The following is a 20956-nucleotide window of genomic DNA, read 5'->3' as shown; positions in this document are numbered from 1 at the left end:
ATTCTAAGACAGCCTCTCACCTGGCCCTTCATTTAGAGAGAAGGGGAGGTCATTCCGGGTAGAAATATAGACCCAAACACCCAGATTTCTGGTCGTGGCTCATTCTAGAGCACACGCTTCCCCTGGCATCACGTTTCTTTCTGCTGGTAAAAGGAATCTGCTGCCCAGGCATGGAAAAGAGCAGCTACCACATGGCTGAGAGCCACAGGGACTCGAAGGGCCTACCTGGGGTAAAATGTGGAGCTGAGACACAGTAACCCCATTGTCCACAGAAGCAGCTTAAAGAAAGAACAACTCCAATGCGCATGATACAGCTTCGATATGGAGCTCCTGGGTTTGCCTTCATTTCACCTCCTTAGTCTGCGAACTTCGCCTCCACCTCTGTTTCTTGCAGTGTTTTGCATGGTGTCTTGAACATAACAAATGTTTAATGCACGTTTTGATAAATTAAAATCTTCTGAAGTATTTTATTTGGGGTGGCATTTTAATTTTGTGCCTGGCATCTCTAACTGATGGCTTGATTAACATTGAGCAACACCAATAAAACATTTTTATATACAATATTTTGAGCCTTGACTTCAAAGGTGAGTGCAGGTTATGAAGACAGCCTAGTTTAACCAAGAATGGGAACAGATAGGACAGATCTGGAAGCACTGAACACGTTGAAGTGAAGATTCTTATTTTCTTTTTTAAGAATCAGCATTTTAAAATAGATGTATGATGAAGATTTACTATAAATTGAATTTTATTTAAATGTACCTAGAATGACATGCTTAGTCAGCGTGGAGCTGTGTTCTGATGCAGTGTGGGCAGCGCTGGGAATGCGTCTTGGTTTAATCTGCCAGCGCCCATTAGTCATGCCTGTTGCTCCTTCTTGGGGAGAACGAATGTGACATAACCACTAAGCTAACTTTACTTGAAATGTTGGTCCTATTTTCAACCCCCGACCTTTAGACCAAGCTTAGAAAGGCTCTATCTCCCTTCACGGGTGTCATTTATGGCCGCCTGCATGTGGCACCTTCTCTGGGGCTTCTCTTTGAGTGGTTTCTGATGGCCTTGTCTTTTTTCCTCCAGGAATTCTGAGCTCTGTGTGAAGTTCTGTATCTCACATGATTTACATTCTGCGGCTGTGAGAGAAGCTGCCAGGATCTGGACATATAACCATGTGAGGGCAAAGCTCCATCCACGCTAGCCTGCAACACACACGGCGTGGTGGCTGGAGGCGTTCAAATAACACCTGCCGTGAAGCCTTTCAGGGAAGGGAAACCGGCCTTAGATCACTCAGCTGCTGCTGTTTCCTGTGATCTGTGTTTAGAACCCACCAAACACCCAGCCCCAGTGGCAGGGTCCTCTCCTCTGTTGGTGACCTGCTTGCTGACCCCGGCCACCTCCTTGCGCAGCCCCTCACGTCATCATGCTGGGGATCAGAGGCCCTGAGAGCTCCCATGGCGTGAGCAGCCGCGGTGACATGAGGTCACGAAACGCCAAGCTGACACATTCCCGTGAAAATGCTGTGATGGGTGTTTAGTCTTCACGTCAGCATGCTGTCCCTGTGTCTGCTTGACCTGGCTGTGTGTGTGATCAGCCCCTGCCTCGCCCAACAGCTCCAATGCAGCAAAACAGATCACCAACGACATTGCCGTGCTCCTGATCATCTTGCTGTTGCGGCTTCTCTACCTGAACATTCTAGGTGTGGCCGTGTCTGTCTTAGCACCCACTCTATGGAAAAGATGTAGCGTCTGAGCTCATGAATTTAGAATTGAGAAGAAACCTTGGTGTGAACCTAACGAGTCTCCCTTCCACGGTGAGGAGCTGCCCTGCCCTCCGGCCGTGTGGCATGCTGATGGCACAGCTGACCTGCAATTTAAGGCATCTCATCCTCTATCCAAACGCCAGGAGGATGAAGTGGACTGCGTTTCCGTTATACCGAAGCATGATGAATGGAGTGAATGGCATGAGTACCAGAAGGAAGCAGATCTGTGTTACAGGTTTGATTCTACAACTTCTTTTCCTGTGGGATTTTTGAGCACATCTCCTCATGCTTCTAATACATGGTCACCTTGTTGGGCAACTGAATCCAAGAATCCCCTGCCTACCTATCCAGGCAGGACTGGAGCCAGTGATGTACTGAGGTCATTTCTTTTCAGTTGTTTTTGTTTTTTGGTTTTTGAGACGGAGTCTCGCTCTGTCTCCCAGGCTAGAGTGCAGTGGCACAATCTTGACTCACAGAAAGCTCCGCCCCCCGGATTCAAGCAACTCTCTTGCCTCAGCCTCCCAAGTAACTGGGACTACAGGCATGTACCACAATGCCCGGCTAATTTTTTGTATTTTTAGTAGAGATAGGGTTTCACCGTGTTAGCCAGACTGGTCTCAATCTCCTGACCTCATGATCCACCCGCCTCAGCCTCCCAAAGTACTGGGATTACAGCCATGAGCCACCGCGCAGAGCCTTTATTTTTTTTTTATTATTTATTTATTTATTTATTTTGAGATGGGGTCTCACTTTGTCACCCCAGCTGGAGTGCAATGTCACAGTCTTGGCTCACTGCAACCTCCGCCTCCTGGGTTCAAGTGATTCTTCTGCCTCAGCCTCCCCAGTAGCTGGGATTACAGGTGCCCACCACCATGCCTGGCTATTTTTGTTTGGTTTGGTTTGGTTTTTGTTTTGTTTTGTTTTTGTTTGTTGTTATTGTTGTTGTTTTTTGTATTTCTGGTAGAGACAGGGCTTTACCATGTTGGCCAGGCAGGTCTCAAACTCCTGGCCTCAAGTGGTCCACCCACCTTGGCCTCCCAAAGTGCGGGGATTACAGGCATGAGCCACCACACCCGGCCTGAGGTCACTTCTAACTCTCAGATCAATGAATCCTGGTAAGCGGGTGTTTGCTGGAGCACCCAAGTAGGACTCCTGGCCAGTGGGTACGTGTCCAGCGCCATGCTGGCCAGCCTCCCGACCAAATGCTCAGGACCTGCTCCGAAGAGGTTGTGAAGTGATTTGTAATACAGCCCTGGTACCTAATATACAGATGTCTTCACATTAGAAACTTCACTACAAACTAATATACAGAGATCACATTAGAAACTTCACATTAGAAACTCTAGAAGAGTTTCTAACGTTTTCTTTATGTACCTTTAAAAGTGTGTGAATTTCAGGTAAAGATTCTTCCTCCTTTTTGAAATCATCTGACATTAATTTGATCTTAAGCTCCTGGCAGCTTTCTTTTCCAGTACTGTCTGGACTCTTGAGTATTGTACACCATAGAAAACCATCATCCTGCTAGTCTATTTATTATCAATCAGAAGGGTTCCCTTCTCTCTCTAGCAATATTCTAGATTTCTTTCTAGGTTTTTCCACAATGCATCATACTGCTTCCCCAAACCGGACATTTACCTACCTGCTGCAAATTCCCATAACATAACTGTAAATCCTTTCCATTTTCCTTTGGGGAAAAAAAAATAGGCTAAAGTCAGTCTACATATGCTTATTTGACTTGCTAGATTCTGGAAATTTTTTTGAATTTTTTGCTGCAAGAACTTCATGTTTAATTCAGAAATACTGTTTATTAACCTTTATACAACTGGATTTTTACAGAATAGAAAAGATCATAAATCTTAGTTGGTTTAGTAATAGAAATACGTTGCAAAACAATACAAGAAGGATTTTAAATTCTGATTATTATAGGAAAAGATAAAAAGCTTATTCAGTATTTGAAATACAGTTGTGTGTGTTTTTGTTCAGGTTCCTGTAACAAAATACCACAAACTGGATAGCATATTAACAACAGAAGTTTATTTATCAAGTTCTGGAGGCTGGGAAGGCCAAGATCAAGGTGCCATCAGATTTGGTGAGGGCCACTTCCTAGTTCAGACACATTATTTTCTTGCTCTGTTCACACGTGGTAGAAGGGCAACGGGTCCTTTTTGCATCTCTTTTATAAGGGCACCAATCCCATTCACGAGGGCTCTACCCCATGAGCTACTCACCTTCAAAGGCCCTACCTCCTAATTCCATCACCTTGGGTGTTAAGATGCCAACAACATGTGAATTTGAGAGGGACGCAAACATTCCATCTGTAACTGTACTAAAGCTAGTAAATAGCCAAGTAGACTTCGTGGCTGAGTGTATTTTCCAAAAATGGTCACACACATATATATCCCATTTCACGAATCTTTACAGTGTGTTCTTGACAACCTTCCACTGAGAGGTGGAGTTCTGTGACCTTCCCTCATGTTCGCAGTTCGTCGGGCAGGAGACTCTGGGGACAGTGATGCCCCATCTCTCCTGAGGCTAGGTCAGAAAAAGCAATATGCTCATTTTCTCTCTGATTCTTCTATGATTTACCACCTAGGCAAAACCCAGTCACTCCATCATGAGGAAGCCCAGACCATGTGAATGGTCCATGTGTGGGCATCCCAGGCAACTGCTCCAATGAGTGTCCCAGCCTCAGCCAGCATCCACCACTCTTCCTGCCAGGGAATGGGACCTCCGGTGATTGCAGCCCCAGCCTCCGAGCTCCAGATGAGTCCGGGGTATCATGGAGCAGAGATGTGCTGTGTCTCAAGTGCTGACCTCCAGAGAGTATGAAAGATAATAAATGATTATTGTTGTATTAAATCACTAAATTTGGTGTAATTTGTCATACAGTAATAGATAACTAAAACAGATTTTAAAAGTCACTGGCATAGTATGTAAATTACAAGCATATGTCATGTGTATGTAATTAAATGTGAATTGCATAAAAATTACAATAATGTAAATTATATCTGCCTTAATTATGGACACAGAGATTAGGAAAAATACATGATACGTTATTTGCATACCACTTTCGTTATTTAACTGTAACCCCAGTTCCAAAAAAGAATAATTAAACAGTTTTGAAATTCTAGACAAATTCAAACATAATGTTGGGGCGTATTTATCTTATTGATGTTTTATTTATAAATTAACTTTGATTTTATTTTGCACTTGCATGTTAGGTGGCTATGCATGTAATTGGACTAAAATTTTATATGTGACATTAATAAAAAGGGCATCTTCAGGATAAATACATATTCATCCTGTGAGAATCTTGTGTAGTTTTCCAGGTATCCTTGAATAATTACGTCCCTGCAAAATTTAGAGTTAATATAACTTTCATTTTACATGGAGTTTATAATATATAAAAAATCTACTGCGGAATATATAGGTTAGTGAGGTCGACCATCTTTTTCAACATTAATGGACATTTATAGCTGATATTAAGTTAAAATGATTCAACATTAATGACTACTGCCAACCAGATAATGATACAATGTAATGTCATATACTAACATAAGGCCACACATATTGTAAAACTCTACTCAGGAAATTCTAATATACAGGTAAATTTAAGCCACAGATTATGGTCAAAAACTCAATTGTAATACATCCAATTCAAATTAATTTTGAAGAAAAGTTGACCAAAAAGTAAACCCCAAAAGATGGATACATTCTTAGATTAAGTGGGGCTGAAGATGTATGTACTTTTTGTGTTCACAGTCTTTTTTTAAAAAAGTGAAACCTAACTCTCAAAATTAAATTTTATTTTGTTTTACAGGCAAAGTATTTCTATCTTTACCTTGACATCTGTAAGCTTCTAATCAGAAGAAATGTCAAGACACAACTGTACTACTGATTTCTTCTATGAAGATCTCATGCCCCATTTGCCTTGCCTTCGTAATGTAGTCATTATTCAGCAACCAGACGGAGACACTGCTAGCTCACTCCTAAACTTGTAGTCATTTGAAAAGTTAGTATGCCCAGATGCTGTTGAAACTTTGCTTTGGCTATTTCAGTACATTTACGATTATCCTGAAAAGAAAATAGCAGTGTGTCAGTTGCTTCTGCTTTGAAGCACCATTTTCTTTTACTTCCCTACCCAAGTCCCAAGTCCCAGCAGAGCCTGTGGTCCTAGGAGCTGTGAGCTGGACGCTGAGAGGGAGCAGAGGCACTCGTGCTTGGCCCACACTCATCGGAAGATGCCTGGAAGTGCCATGCTGCCCTTACACTCATGCCCTCAGGAGCAATGGGCAGACTCATCTGACATCCTTCCAGGGCTGTTCTTCAAAACCAGAGTCAGGGCTGTTGTGCTCTTGTAGTTGTGTGCGGATCAGCCCCCACTCAGAGAAACAGAAACAGGCTTCCCTGAGGGCATGTGACACATCCTTTGGGACTTGGAGAAGGATATTTGTAGGTTCTAAATCAGCATGCCAAATAGAGTCCTGAAGAGCTGGTCAACCTGCTGTCTAGTCTCCTAAATCTCACAGAGCATCCCATGCACAGAGCAGGTAAAATAAAAAGTGATAGCATGAATAAGAAAATGCATTATGCCTTAGCAAAGGTCTACCTGCATCCTGACAGTTCTTAGATCCTTGCAGTGGGGAGGGCACAGAAAACTTGCAGAGAGCCCGCCTGGCCCAGGCCTTGCCCTCACCAATGGCCACCCCTGCTTTGCACCACCACCTCCTCAAGGGACAGGTCCCATGGGACAGCGTGGCTGGTATGGTCGTTGTAGAAGTGTGAAAGAAAGCAAGGACACAGCCTGCTAGCCTGAGAATGCCAAACCAGCTTCTGAGTAGTGAGCATTATGATTGCAAACCCAATTGTTCATTTTCATATGCAAATCCTGGCATATGTCCCAAAATGAAAACAGTACTGAACGGGATAAACCTTGCTTACTTACATGGTCCTTCCTTTCCCCCTTCATTCCCTCCTTCCCTCCCTACCTCCCTTCCTTCCTTCTTCCTTCCGTCCTTCCCTTGTCCCCCCCCCCTTCCCTTTCTCCCTTCCTTCCTTTCCTTCCTTCCCTCTCTTGTTTTCAGTTTTGCTTCATTTTCTTTTTTTTGTGTCCCTTTTTAGTCAAAGTATTCAGTGTCTCCATTAAATACACTACAAAAATGTTATTTTGCAATGCATGATGCAGTAACTCAGCTATGGTTTCTAACCAGGGCAGGCTGTGCTGTGTCCTCAGCATTGGGTGTCTGTTCAGCAGGCATCACAGAATGAAAGGCTGTCCATGAATAAGTCTTCATTTCACTCATGCAGAGACAACCTGGTCTTCTGTTTTTTGAAACCTGTCAAAACCTTGCCAGGAACCAGAAACCATCAAGCCTGTTGTGGTTTTATTTTATCCGTGAATGAGTATTGAAAAGTAATTGTGTGGTTGGCTCTTACGCTTCTTGGATTTTTGAGATGCTTTTCATGCCAGTTGAAAAGATTATTTTATCAGTGACCTTTGTAGACTAACTCTGTAGTAAACAGGAAAATGTTCAGCCACTATGAATTATGTAATACTTTGAAATTGTCTAGACAGTGTGAGCAGGGCAACAGATGGAGTAAATTCTTAGAAATGAAAAGCAGTTTAGCAACAGAATTCTGAACCGAGATGGTCTCCACATCTCTCTCACCCCAGCCCCTCTGATCCCAGCCTCTCCCCGATGCTCCTAAACTCTTTCACTCCTAGTTATAGAGGGATTATCTGGGTTCGGCTGTGGTCTACCCTTTCCACTGATTTAGTAACGGGCTACAATGTCAGTGATTTGCTCATTTGTCATATTTCTTTCTCAGTCTTCTTGCTGCTGGGTGAAGAGTCAAGGATGACATAGCAAATAGGAACCCTAACTACAGAAATTATCACTGTGGTGCTTTATCCAGGCAGCACAGAGGGAAGGCAGGCCTGTGGTAGGTGGAGGGGGCGCTCTAGACTGCCTTGCTTTGCTGTTTAGACACCAGCCTCACCTTCTTTTTTTTTTTTTGTTTTGAGACGGAGTCTCGCTCTGCCCCCAGGCTGGAGTGCAGTGGCCGGATCTCAGCTCACTGCAAGCTCCGCCTCCCGGGTTTACGCCATTCTCCTGCCTCAGCCTCCCGAGTGGCTGGGACTACAAGCTCCCGCCACCTCGCCCGGCTAGTTTTTTATATTTTTTAGTAGAGACGGGGTTTCACCGGGTTAGCCAGGATGGTCTTGATCTCCTGACCTTGTGATCCGCCCGTCTCGGCCTCCCAAAGTGCTGGGATTACAGGCCTGAGCCACCGCGCCTGGCCCGCCTCACCTTCTTTAGAAGAGTGCCTGTTCCTCTCATGGTAGAAAACTGTTCCTGTCCATAAGAATATCTTTGAGCATGGTTACATGGTGGGAATGAAATAAAAGATAAGAAAAAAAGCAGATTTAATAATTAAATCATCACTTACTGAGAAATCAATAAGTGTCTGGGGAATGAATAAATGTGTTAACTATTGTCAGCAGAACTTTCTTCCCAAATGAAAACAAAACAAAACTAGATGCTGAGGTCTCTGGAAGCTACAAAACAATCTAAGACATGAATGCAGCCTATAAAAGCTTTTCCAGTGATTTGGGAGCAAAGCGTCCTGCCTACTAAGCAGGTAAGTAAACGATGTACGCTAGGATTCCCTCAGAGCAACAAAATGACAGAGAAGAGCAAGTTCCCTTGGTGCTGGGGAAGCCAGGAATGGATTTACTGGGGATGGGAAATTTAAGCTGGTCCTTGAAGGAGGGTAAAATTTAGATGACAGAGGAGGACAGCACAGCAGGTCGCAGGAGCATCAAACAAACTTGAAGGTAGGAAATGGTGTTCGGAGGTAGCAGCGAGGGCGGTGGAGGAGAGCGCATTGACTGGGAGGCTAGCAAGGGTTGGGACTAGGAGTTGCCCTGGAGCCCAAGCCTGGGGTGTGGCGTGTCCATAAGCATCTCAGGCATTTCAAGCTTGGGGCCATATGGACACCCCCCAGGGCCCTTTGCAGAGACCTGTGTGAACCTCCCTGGAAGCAGCCTAGGTTTGGTTAGGTTACCTGTCTGGTTCTCTCGCTATTGTCTTAACGGGATCTCCCCATAAAACAGATCTGAGACAAGAATTTATATGACAACAGTTTATCTCAATGGTCAGGAGACGTGGCTAGCAATGGGAGCATTTAGTGAAGACTGACTTATCTCAGCATAAGAAGATGGCCACAGGGAGTGCCGTGCCACACTGGGGCCACCATGTGTGACATCGTTTAGTCTCAGAGGGAGACATTCATTGTCCACATAGGAGAGGAGCAGGGTGATTACATGCCAGTTCCATCATGCGGTCTGCTCCAGGTGTCCCAGGAGCTCCCTGGATGTACCCAAGGCCCCCAGGAAACCAGGAATCAGGCTGCAGGTGCTCAGCAGCAAGGCCTGCAAGGCAAGAGTGTGGATGTGAACAGGGAGGGAACACCTTTCATTCATCTTTGTAGTAGCCGTGAAACCTAGCACAGTGCAGGCCGGGAGAACTTGAGAGGCGGATGAATAAATGCAGAGCTGTTGGCAGCGGAATGCTTTCTCCCTGCATGAAAACAAAACCAACTGAAGTGGCCCCTTCTAGAGAGCCTCTTTTATTTTCCTTTTGTTTTTTTTTTTTTTTTTTTTTTTGTATTTTCTGTTCCTCCTGACTATGGATTCCTGAGCCCTCTGATTTAATGCCACCTTCTGACACCACAGACTACTGACTCCCTAGGTCTAGGTTCCAGGGTGGACTCCACTCTGGAGGGCTGCCAGCATCTCCTCCTGCCCTCGGCACACCCCAAGTCTGCTCCCTGGGGGAACCTGAGTCCAAGTGAGAGCAGGGGTTGGAGGGAGAAGCCTAGGGGTTTCCCCAGCTCGGGAATTTCCAGCACTCCCCACAAAGACAATAGTGAGAAGCAAACATGAAAATGTACTAGGAAAATTATAATCAGAAAAGCATGTGGAGACATTAATTGAAAAATTGAGTCTTTGAATAACTATTTCTTGGAAACCCTGGATGAAATATAATAATTTATTAGTTCCAGGTAAAGTTAACTTTGGCAGGCTCTTTCTCCACTGTAGGAAATTCAATTTTTTTGACATGCCATGAGGAATGAAGAATGCACCAAAACAGAGGCTTGCTTCCATGACTTCCATCTCCCTTTTTAAAGGATGTGGATGATTCAATTAGCAGATTCGATTAAAATTGATTAGACATTGCAGGATTCGGTTTCCTTTCCAGCCTTCTCACCTTTCGTTGTCTGGAAATTAACCACGGCAGGGTTGTTGTACCAGAAACGTTAGCAGGGTCTTTATGTGATTATTTGAGAGAACAAACATGGCTCCCTTTTTCCACGAGTCTTTAAAAAATAACCTCCCCTCCTGAACCAATAAAACGCACCTCGCTGACTTCAAATCTCTTCTTTCTTTGTGCTCACCTGCAGAGAGTGGTAGGTGCTGGATCTAGAAAGGAATGTCAGCTTACTGGGCAATTCATGAGATTTTCATTCGCATCCAAGAAGCTCGTATAAGTTGGTTGGATCTTTGAGTTTAGCAAAGGTATTTATGTAGAACCAATCAGGAGACGAAAAGATGAAGGATTTAAGGGATTAATTGTAGTCCTCTCTGGTTATAGTTGAGACAGATATAGATTGTAGGGGTATGTCAATGTTCACCTGCATGGAATTTTAATTTACCTGCACATCTCAGAAACTAATTTATATTGCTGACCTCAGAATAAACATTAGAATAAAATATGAAAATGTGTATGATGTCCTGTTTTTTGCCAGTTTTGAGTATGACTGTAAGGAACTTTATAGTTTAAAATGGAGCTCATTAAGATACCCTTCATACTCTATGATGCTGACCAGCAAAGATACCTGAGAGGTTGCTTTACTTTTTTTTTCTCCCTATAGCGAGGTCCTGGTAAAAGAAAGAATATAGATTTTCATCTTCTTCCTCATGTATTAAGCAGAGATTGCATGGGTTATCTTCGTACAATTTTCTATTATTTGCAAGAGATAACATGGGCTCAAATACCTCTGAATTTGAGCAACAAATTATTTTGCAAATGCCAGTCTCTCTCTCAATGCCCTCTTATGTGTATATATGTGCGTGAGTGTGTAGACACACATACATTTATATATGGTTGTGATATATATATATATATATGTTTGTTCTTCCCATGTTGTTCCATCAAAAAAGGAATGAAATAATGGCATTCGCAGCAACCTGCGTGGAATTAGAGACCATTGTTCTAAGTGAAGTAACTCAGGAATGGAAAACCAAACACTGCATATTCTCACTCATAAATGGGAGTTAAGCTATGAGGACACAAAGGCATAAGAATGATACAGTTGACTTTGGGCTGCTAAATATATATATCACAAACATATATATATATTTATACATATATCAGCAGCTGAATATTATTCATTTAACCAAAATGTATTGAACATTCACTAGGCACTCAGAATTCAGGCCAGATGAACATGGTTTGTACTCTTGAGGGGCTTAAGGTGTATTACAGGAGACAACAGATTGTTTGCAAAGCCTCTTTCCTGGAATCTCCGCCTCCATTTTCACCTGGTTAAGTCCTTCTTAACTCACAGGTCTCAGTTTAGACATTGTTTCTTTCTTGTATTTAATTCTATTATGCTTAGTGCATTTAACATGAGATCCACCATCTTAACCAATGTTTAAGTGTCGCTATGTTATTGCTGACTGCAGATGCAATGGTGTACAGCTGCTGTCTGAAGCTTACTCATCTTGCTAGACTGAAACTTTATGCCATTGATTAGTAACTCCCAGACACCTTTTTTTCTTAGAAGCCTTTCCTGACTACCCAAAGTTTGCTGTGTGCCATCCGCCACCCATGCTAGCAGGACACATCTCCCATCTCACTGTGCTTTCTTGTCTTGCCCCTTACTCACCTGCATTCCTGTCCTACTTATTTCACAAAGTGGATGCTGTTCTAAGTCTATCCTGTGCCTGGCCACATAAAGAAAATCCACAAATATTTCATGAAGAATAAATGAGATCAGCAAGCACAGCTCATGATGATAAGATATTCACCAGGGTGTGCCTGCGATGGAGACTTATAAGTCCAAAGCTTTCCAGGGAGTTTTGGAGGATAGATAAGAATTTGTCAAAGAACAGAGAGCAGCCTTCCAAGTGGAAAACCAATACCAATTTTGGAGTTGCCAAGATGTTGAGGAGTGTTACCAGGACTCATAGGCCGTCCTCCATGGCCTCCATGTGAGAGAAGGAAGCTGGGTCTAGAAAGGCTGAATTACACAGGGCATGGTGGAAATACCTGAGTGGGCACTGAGGGACAGTTTTCAGTTCTAAGGTGGTGGCCACTGAGTTGAGAGACTTTGGGCAAGTCACTTAGTCCAAAGGTTCTCCAGCGAGCATTATGGATGAGCTCCACCAAACATGTCCTGGAGGAACTTTCTAAAAATGTGCTTGCCATGGTCCCAGCCCAGAGGCTCTGACTCAGGAGGCTGGCTATGGGCCTCCCTCTGACATTGCCATGGCACTTGCATGGCACCTAAGAGAAGCACCTTTACAGGCCATGGAGATAGTTGGCCATGGGTCAGAGGGTGCAGACCTGGGCCACCTGGAACCACCCTGTGAGGCACCTCAAGGTCACTCTGACCACCAGTAGCCAGGTTTGGGGAAAAACAACAAGCATTCCGGGGCTGCTTCCTCGTTTTCACAAATTCCTTCCTTAGCAACGTCACCGAACTGTCCTGAGAGAACAGATAAAAACATCCAGGAGTGACTCTGAGAGGCACCGGGCACTGTCTTGACCTCAGAAGGTTGCTGCCGTTTGATCGTCTTCATTAGCAATCGTGGTTGTGGAATGACTGACAGTCCCGTGGGGGATGGAATGAGCAGGTCTGTCTTTCCCGGGAAGCTCCCTGAGGCTGCCTTCCCACTCAGTTCCTCCCCTTGCTTTGCCATGCTGGTCAGATTCCTTCTAGATTTCCAGTCGGATTCTTGTCTGGCTTCTGCTGGGCAGAATTTCTCTGAGTTTCTAATTCATTCTTAAGGAGCGATGCCTCACCTGGCGTTGCCAGCACAGGGAGGGTCTCCTGGGCGTCCGTGAGGGAATGGCGCTGCCCTCTGGAAGCCGGAGCCCACGTTCCCTGCGGGGCTGCAGGGCGTCCTCCCAGCCAGCAGCTGGCTCTGCGCTGTGTGCCCGCTGAGCCCAGTCGGCCCCTCCGTCTTTTGTCTGAGCCCTCGGTCTTGGCTCATTGCCCGGCAACATGCTGGTGCCGCCATCCTGGGAAACTTTCTCTTCTCTCGGTGTCATGTGTGTACTCACCCAGAAAGATGACACAACCGCCCCGGCGTTGCCCGTCTTCACTCTCCTCCGCGTCGTGGCTGCACCAAGTGGTCTGCACGCAGCAGATGTTTTATGTGCAGCGAGTGCTTGGCTATTTTTTAAGTGACTGTGTTTTTTCCCAGAAATGTGGCCTTTTTCTTTCCCTGGAAAGGAAGCTTCAATGTGTGCTTCTGGGAACGAGCAGAGGGAGAGTCGCGAAATGCATGGCTGGCATTCTCTCCCACTCCTTATCAGAGAGGCGACTGGGCCAGGTGTCTGATTTGCTTCCTGCCATGAACCTCGAGGACAAATGGGGACACCTATTGCTGTGTTTCCCATTTAGAGAGCCCAGGCTGGGATTTTCTTAGAAATTATAGTGACAACCAGATTTTTATTCTCATATATCTCAAAAAGGCACTCACATAATAGTGAATCTAGCTGGTTGACAGGAATTGGCATTAAAGCCATGATATTGTTTACCAAGACTTGACCTTTGGTGACTCAGGATTTTTCATCCCTTGCTGCAGTGTCGTTATTTTTAATGTTTCAAGGCAATCTGAAATGACATTGAAGTCTGATGACCTTAGGTCAAGTGCTTCCTCAGAATGTTTTAAGCCTTATGATCTTCCAGAGGCAATAACAATCAAACTTATTCTAATAAATAAAGCTGTATACGTCAAGTGCTTTCTGTGTGCCAAGTATGGTGCTTAGCACTTATTAGGAATTACCACATCTAAATGTGATGGGCACCCAGGGAGGCAGGTGTGTCTCTAACCTTATCTGTTTAATGGAGGAGTAATTATCGTTGCCTTACTAAATCCAAAGAATGTTCTGAGGATCAAAACACATGAGAGGACTTTGCTCTCTCCAAAGCACCATACAGATGATAGTGTGATTGATCTGCATCCTATCTGAGCATGTTCCTGACTCACTGTTCACAGTACAAGCATGTCAGGATGTTTTGCTAAGAGTGGGATAAAGGTGACACTGCTCTGCTCAGCACTTCTCCTGGGTGAGATGCCAGGCAAGAGGGGTCAGTGCCACCCCTTGACTACAGCACAAAGGGGCCAACAGAGGTCAAGAACTTAGTTCCTATCAGCTCAAGCCCCTGCAGACACAAATCAGAAGTTGTCATTGCTTGTTACTCTTTTATAGCACTAATTCTAACTGTATTTTCTTAAATCACAAGAAAACCTGACATTTCACTATATAACTGCATGAAACAGCAATTTAATTCTAATTGTAACACATACTATTAACACCATTTTCTCCATTGGGTGATTTTTCATTGAGGTCCAGTAATTGTTACCTAAAAATGATGTTGGACCATTTTCAATGTTTTAGTCATACATCTAGAGCCAAGTTATCAAGACTACATTTTTTGTTGTCCCAGATTATGTGTTAAATACAAACTGAATATGTACTTTGGAGTGAGCTATAAAAATTTCCCTCTAGATATTAGAATAAAGCTGTATTTTCCAAGAGCAAACTTTGATCAAAACGCAGGATTTTATTAAAGGGCCCCAAGTATTTTTACGGTCATGCACGTGTGCACAGACATAGCTAGATAGTGTGTGCGTATAGACATAGATAGATAGTGTTATGTGCTGAATTATCTTCCCCTAATCCCAGAGTTTCACAATCTGACCTTGTTTGGAAATAGAGTCTTTGCAGATGTAGTCAAGGTAAGATGAGGTCATTAGTGTGGGCTCTGATTCAATATCACTGGCATCCTTCAAAAAGAGGAAAATTTGAATACACGTACACACACACAGAGAATGTTATATGTAGATGATGGCAAAAATTAGGGTGATGACGCAGAAGCCAAGGAACACCAAAGATTGCTAGCAGATTACCAGAGACTGAGTGACAGGCATGGAGCAGGTTCTCCCACACAGCTTTCAGACTGCAAACCTCTTGACTTCTGACTTCTCGACTCCAGAACTGTGAGACGACAGGTTTCTGCTGCTTAATCTACCCAGTTTGTGGTACATAGTTAGGGCAGCACTAGGAAACAAATATAGACTTATAGATGATAAAGAGATAGAGTGATTGATTGATAAATGATAGATGAATTGATAGATGATAGGTAGACAAATAGTAGACATAGATGGATGATTCATAGATACATAGATAGATTGATTGAAAGATGATAGACTGATACATAGATATATAGATAGATGATAGATAGATGGATAGATGATAGATATACAGATAGACAGACATATACACAGGCAGACAGTCAGATGAATAGAGAGACAGACAGACAGATAGATGGACAGACAGATGACATGCTGTGTATCCACAGTCTTTTTCTTGTCTTCCGTAAATTTTTTGTAATAAGTTTTAAAATCTTTTATTGACATAAAATATACACTTAGAAATGTGCACACATGGGTACACACTGATCACCCCTGCCTTCCCAGAGGGTCCCACTCCCCTTATTTCTCTCAACATAGATTAGTTTACTGATTTTGGAATTTATAAAGAAGAAATCATACCATGTACTGTTTTGTTTCTGACGCCTTTTGATTATCATTGTGTCATTATGTTATACAGTTCACCTATGGTGTAAAATGTATAGCTACATTTTATTCATTTTCATTGATTAAATAGTATTCCACCATGTTAATACATCACAGTTTATCCATTTCATGATTGAAGGATATAATGGTTGTTTTCAATTTGGACTACTACAAATAGTATTGCTATTTTTGGTGCATATTTAGTCTGTGGTACACATCTGTATGTATTTCAGGTGAAAGTATTGTAAGGAGTGGAGTCACTGAACTTCAGAGCCTGCTTAGGTTGGGTTTTAGAATCCATGTATGCCAGTTTCATACATGACTTCCAGCTGTTCTTCATACCTGCCACCATTCCAAATTATCATTTCCCTTCTTTTCCGTTTCTGCTTCCCTTCCTTCCTTCCTCCTTCTTTCCCTCCCTCTTTCCTTCTTTTCTTTCTTTGAGACGGAGTCTTGCTCTGTCACCCAGGCTGGAGTGCAGTGGCGTGATCTCAGCTCACTGCAACCTCCACCTCCTGGGTTCAAGCGATTCTTCTGCCTCAGCCTTCTGAGTAGCTGGGACTACAGGCATGCAACACCACATCTGACTAATTTTTGTATTTTTAGTAGATAACGGGGTTTCACCATGTTGGCCAGGCTAGTCTCGAACTCCTGAACTCAAGTGATCCACCTGCCTCAGCCTCCCAAAATGTTGGGATTACAGGCGTGAGCCACCACACATGGCCTATCTTTCTTTTATTCTTTCCATCTCTGGCTGTATGTTCTGTCTTCCTCTCCTTCTTTCTTTTCTACTTTCTATAATTGTAGCCACTTTGGTGAATATGTAATGCTATCTTCTTTAATTTTATTTGTATTTCCCTGCTGGGTTTGCGTACCTTCTCATATACTTTCTGGCTACTTGAGTAGACTCTTCTGTGAAATAGCTTTTCAGTTCTTGGCTTTTTTGGGGTTCTTTTAACATTTTTTTTTCTTAAAAGTATGTAGGAATTCTTGATTTTTCTGACTAAAAGCGTCATGTTAGATATATGTATTACAGTTGCGTGTATTGAAAAATCTTTAACTCCTTTACAGTTTGCATTTTTCCTTCTTTATGGTGATTTTGATAAACAGTAGTTCTTGATTTTAATAAAGGATAATTTATCTTTTTTCCCCTTTCTGGACAGCATATTTTGCATTCTGTTTCAGAAATCTTTGCTCACCCTAAGGTCATAAAGATTCTTTACATTTCATGTTTAGATCTTCAACCCATTTGGAATTGGTTTTTTTTTTTTTTTTTTTTTGAGACCGAGTCTCGCTCTGTCGCCCATGCTGGAGTGCAGTGGCCGGATCTCAGCTCACTGCAAGCTCCGCCTCCTGGGTTTACACCATTCTCCTGCCTCAACCTCCCGAGTAGCTGGGACTACAGGCGCCCGCCACCTCGCCCGGCTAGTTTTTTGTATTTTTTTTTTTAGTAGAGACAGGGTTTCACCGTGTTAGCCAGGATGGTCTCGATCTCCTGACCTCGTGATCCACCCGTCTCGGCCTCCCAAAGTGCTGGGATTACAGGCTTGAGCCACTGCGCCCGGCCTGGAATTGATTTTGATGTATGGTATGAGGTAGGAGTCCAAATGTATTTGTAACACATGGACATTCCATTATTTCTGTAGCATTTATTGAAAAAATACTGTATATTATATAATATACAGTTATATATACATATATGATATATATATAATATACAGTTATATATACAGATACAGTTATATACCCAGAGTATCTCTTTATTTAGGTATTGTCTAATTTTTCTCTATAAAATTTTCAACTTGGTTACATTTGTTAGATTAATTCCTTGTTGATATCTTTTTGATGCTAGTATATTTATATCATTTTACATATCTTATCCTAGTTGTTTATTGCTGCTTTATAGAAATGCAATAGCTTTTTGTATGTTAACTTTGTTACAAGTAGACTTGCTGAATTGGCACATCTTTTTAGTAGTTTGTCTGTAGTTTGATTTCTACACATTTAGTCATGTTGTCTGTGCATAAATACAGCTTTTATTTCTTGTCTGATGCTCACACATTTTCTTTTCTTAAAGTGCTGTCTAGGAACTCAAGTAGAACAATTCAGTAGAAGAGGTGATGGCAGGCTTCTTTTCTCATGTCTGATCTCAAGGTGAAATACTTAAATAATTTATAATAAAAATGATAATTTCAGTAGATTTTACTATAGATAATCCTTATCAGATCAAGGAAGTTTTCTTTTATTCCTAGTTATCTTCTACATCATACATATATGTTGAATTTTATCAAGCAATTTATTTTTGTACATTAAAATTATCTGATTTTTTTTTAAAGCAGTGAATTACAATTACCGATTTTTGAAAGCTAAACCAACCTTGCACTTCAGGAATAAATCCCAACTTAGTTTGATGGATTATACATTTCATACACTGACTGATTTGTGTTTTGTATATTTTGTCCAGGAATTTTGTATCTATGTAAAAGAGATGGCCTATAATGTTCCTTTTTTGTAATCTCCTCATCAGACTTTGGTACTATGATTTCGCTAACATCACAAAAAGTTATAAGTACTTCCTATATTTCTGTTATTTAGAATACTTGGTGTAAGATTAGTATATTTTTTTCTTTCTTAAATGTTTGGAAAATTTTACCAGTGAAGCATCACGGCCTTAATTGGGATGTGTATGTGTGTGTGTGTCTGTGTGTGTGTATGCAAGGTAGTATGTTTATTTGTAACACTCAGGGCTCCTCAAATTTTCTGTTTATTTTCATTTTCATTTTTGTAGGCTGTGTTCCCCAAGAAATTTATCTTTTTTCTACAAATGTTTAAATTTCTTGGTATAAGGGTTATACATACTATCTCTTGCAATATTTTCAATGTCTGTAAGGTCTACAATGATGTTCTCTTTTCATTCCTAATTTTGGTAAGATTTTTCTTCTCTTTATCTCTCTCCTACTCTCTCAGTCTTGTCAGGGACACACCAATTTTATTGATATATTGAGAAAACTAACTTTTTTATTTCTCTACTATCTCTATTGTATAGTTTTCATTTTAATAATTTTTCTATTATCTCTGTTATTTCTTTTCTTTTCTTCAGGTTTAATGAGTTTGGGTTTCCAAGTTACAGAGATTATTTAATATTTTGCCTTGTTATGTGTGTGCAAAATAGAAATTTAAGGCTATAAATGTCCTAAGAACAGTTTTCACTTCAACCCTGAAGTTTTATTATGCTGTGTTTTCATTATCATTTAATCAAAAATATTTTATAATTCCCCTTGGGATGACTTCTTTGACTCATGAGTTTCCTACCAGGTCATTAGTTAATTCCCAGTATTTGGAAGTTCCTGGTTAGATTTGTATTGATTTCTAGCTGAATTCCGCCATGGCCACATCAGATAATCTTGGTGATTTCAATGTTTTGAAGCACATTTTGGCACAACATATTTTCCATTTTGGTAAACGCTTCTGTATGCTTGCAAAAACAATTCTATTCTCCAATTGTTGATTGCATGTGTATTTATTCTGGGTGCAATTAAAGAACATTTGTGTTTCTTAATTTACTACATTGGCTTCCTGAAGAAGAAGAAAAGAACTTTAGATTTCTGCAAGCCTGTGTGGCCATCATCAAAGCAGTGGCTCTGCTAGTTGGGCAGGGTCTCAGCCAAGCAAAGGGGCAGAAGACTTTCCCGTCACTTGGAGGTACACGGTGTGAGATATACTTGTTCTTCTTTGCAGTGGAGTATAGAAATATTTTAGGATTTGTAAACTTGCTTCTCTCCTGTGGTGCTAAGACCCCCACTGATCCTCCCCTCCTTCTCATTGTGCCTTGCTCTTCTTTGCCTGGGCTTTCATCCATCCTTCTCAGAGGAAGACTGCAAAGCTCAGTGCAACAGACCTTTAACTGGTCTCATTGTCTCTCATCTCTTAGCTCTGCAAACAAGATTATTCCTCAAATCATGGTCACATCACCCACATCCTTAAACTCCTTCAAATGGCTCCAGAAAATGGGCACAATAAATTCCAAACATATTATCATGGCATGGATGCCCCACGGCCAAGCCTTAGCCTAGGTCCCTAGCCTCAGCTTCTACATCAACTCCTGATGCACTCTGTGGCCCAGCTAGATCTGGCTACCAGATGTTTAGCATAATGCATTCACTCTCAGGACTTTATTTTATTCCACCAGCAGGGAATGCTTACACCGCCCAATCAAAGCTTGTTCATTCTTTAGGTTTCAGCTCCATCTTGGACCCTTCTCTGAAATTTTCCCTGAACCCCTTCCTGGTCCCACATTTATTCTTCCTCTGAGATCCTATCCCAGTTAGTTCCTGCCAGTCCAGTTTCTTTTGCATACGTAGCATCTTCTGTCTGTCTCTATCTGCCCCATGAGAATGCCAGCTCCTGGAATATAGAACCCTGCTGAGAGCTCTTTTTGTATCCCTACCAGGATTTCACATTGAACTTTGCAGACTCACCCAAAAATGAATGCAGAACTGAATCCCCTAGAATCTGTTACGGTTCATAATAACTTGTAAAGTACACGTACTTCTCAGAACCAGTTTTTTGAGTGGAATAAGTCATATGAGGGTCAGGATATATCAGTGTGATATTTTGTAAGTAAGTCAAAAGCAGGAAGCATTAAAAAAGAAGTAGCTCAGAGTTAGGGATAAACAAGATTAAGTAGAAAGGGAAGTATGGGTCACCTTCCAACTCAGAAGATTAGAATTTCCACTTTCCATGTATTAAAAATAAATCTATGATCTGAAATCAAAGGATGTGGTCAAAGCTCTCCCCTTCCTTGGAAAGCCTCTTGAAGGTCAGCACTTCAGAGTTTGCCTCTGTAGCCCTGAGTTCAAACAGATCAGCTGCAAACTTGAGATGCTCAAGATGGGAGCTATGGAATCGCCTGAGAGATATTATAACCAAGAGGCAGGTTAGACATTTCTCCCTATAACACTTCATGTCCCTAACCCTTTCTGGGAAGAAACATAACATGATTCTATTGTGCACCGAAATTTAGTGGACTTCTCATCCACTCAGCAGCCAGGTGAGAGACCTTGCCTTGAGGTTCTAGCCAGCACATCGCTTGTTATCTTTTTTTTCTGCGAACAACTGCTATTATTTCTTCCTCTGAAGTTGACCTCAAATTAGGCATTTCCTCTCCATTCTGTCACCTCTAATCTCCTCCTACCCGTATTGTTTCCTGGCTGGCTTTCTTGCCATTCATGTATCTCCTCTCAAAGCCACCCTCAATATTTTTGCAGCTATCTTCCTCAAACAAAGTTTAACCAGGACACTCTGTTCTGAAGATTGTATCATGG

This window comes from Rhinopithecus bieti, unplaced genomic scaffold (genome assembly GCF_001698545.2).
Source record: "Rhinopithecus bieti isolate Rb0 unplaced genomic scaffold, ASM169854v2 scaffold_3734, whole genome shotgun sequence".
Taxonomy (NCBI): Eukaryota; Metazoa; Chordata; class Mammalia; order Primates; family Cercopithecidae; genus Rhinopithecus; species Rhinopithecus bieti.
The sequence above is the reverse complement of the archived record's forward strand: the minus strand, read 5'-3'. Positions refer to the sequence as shown.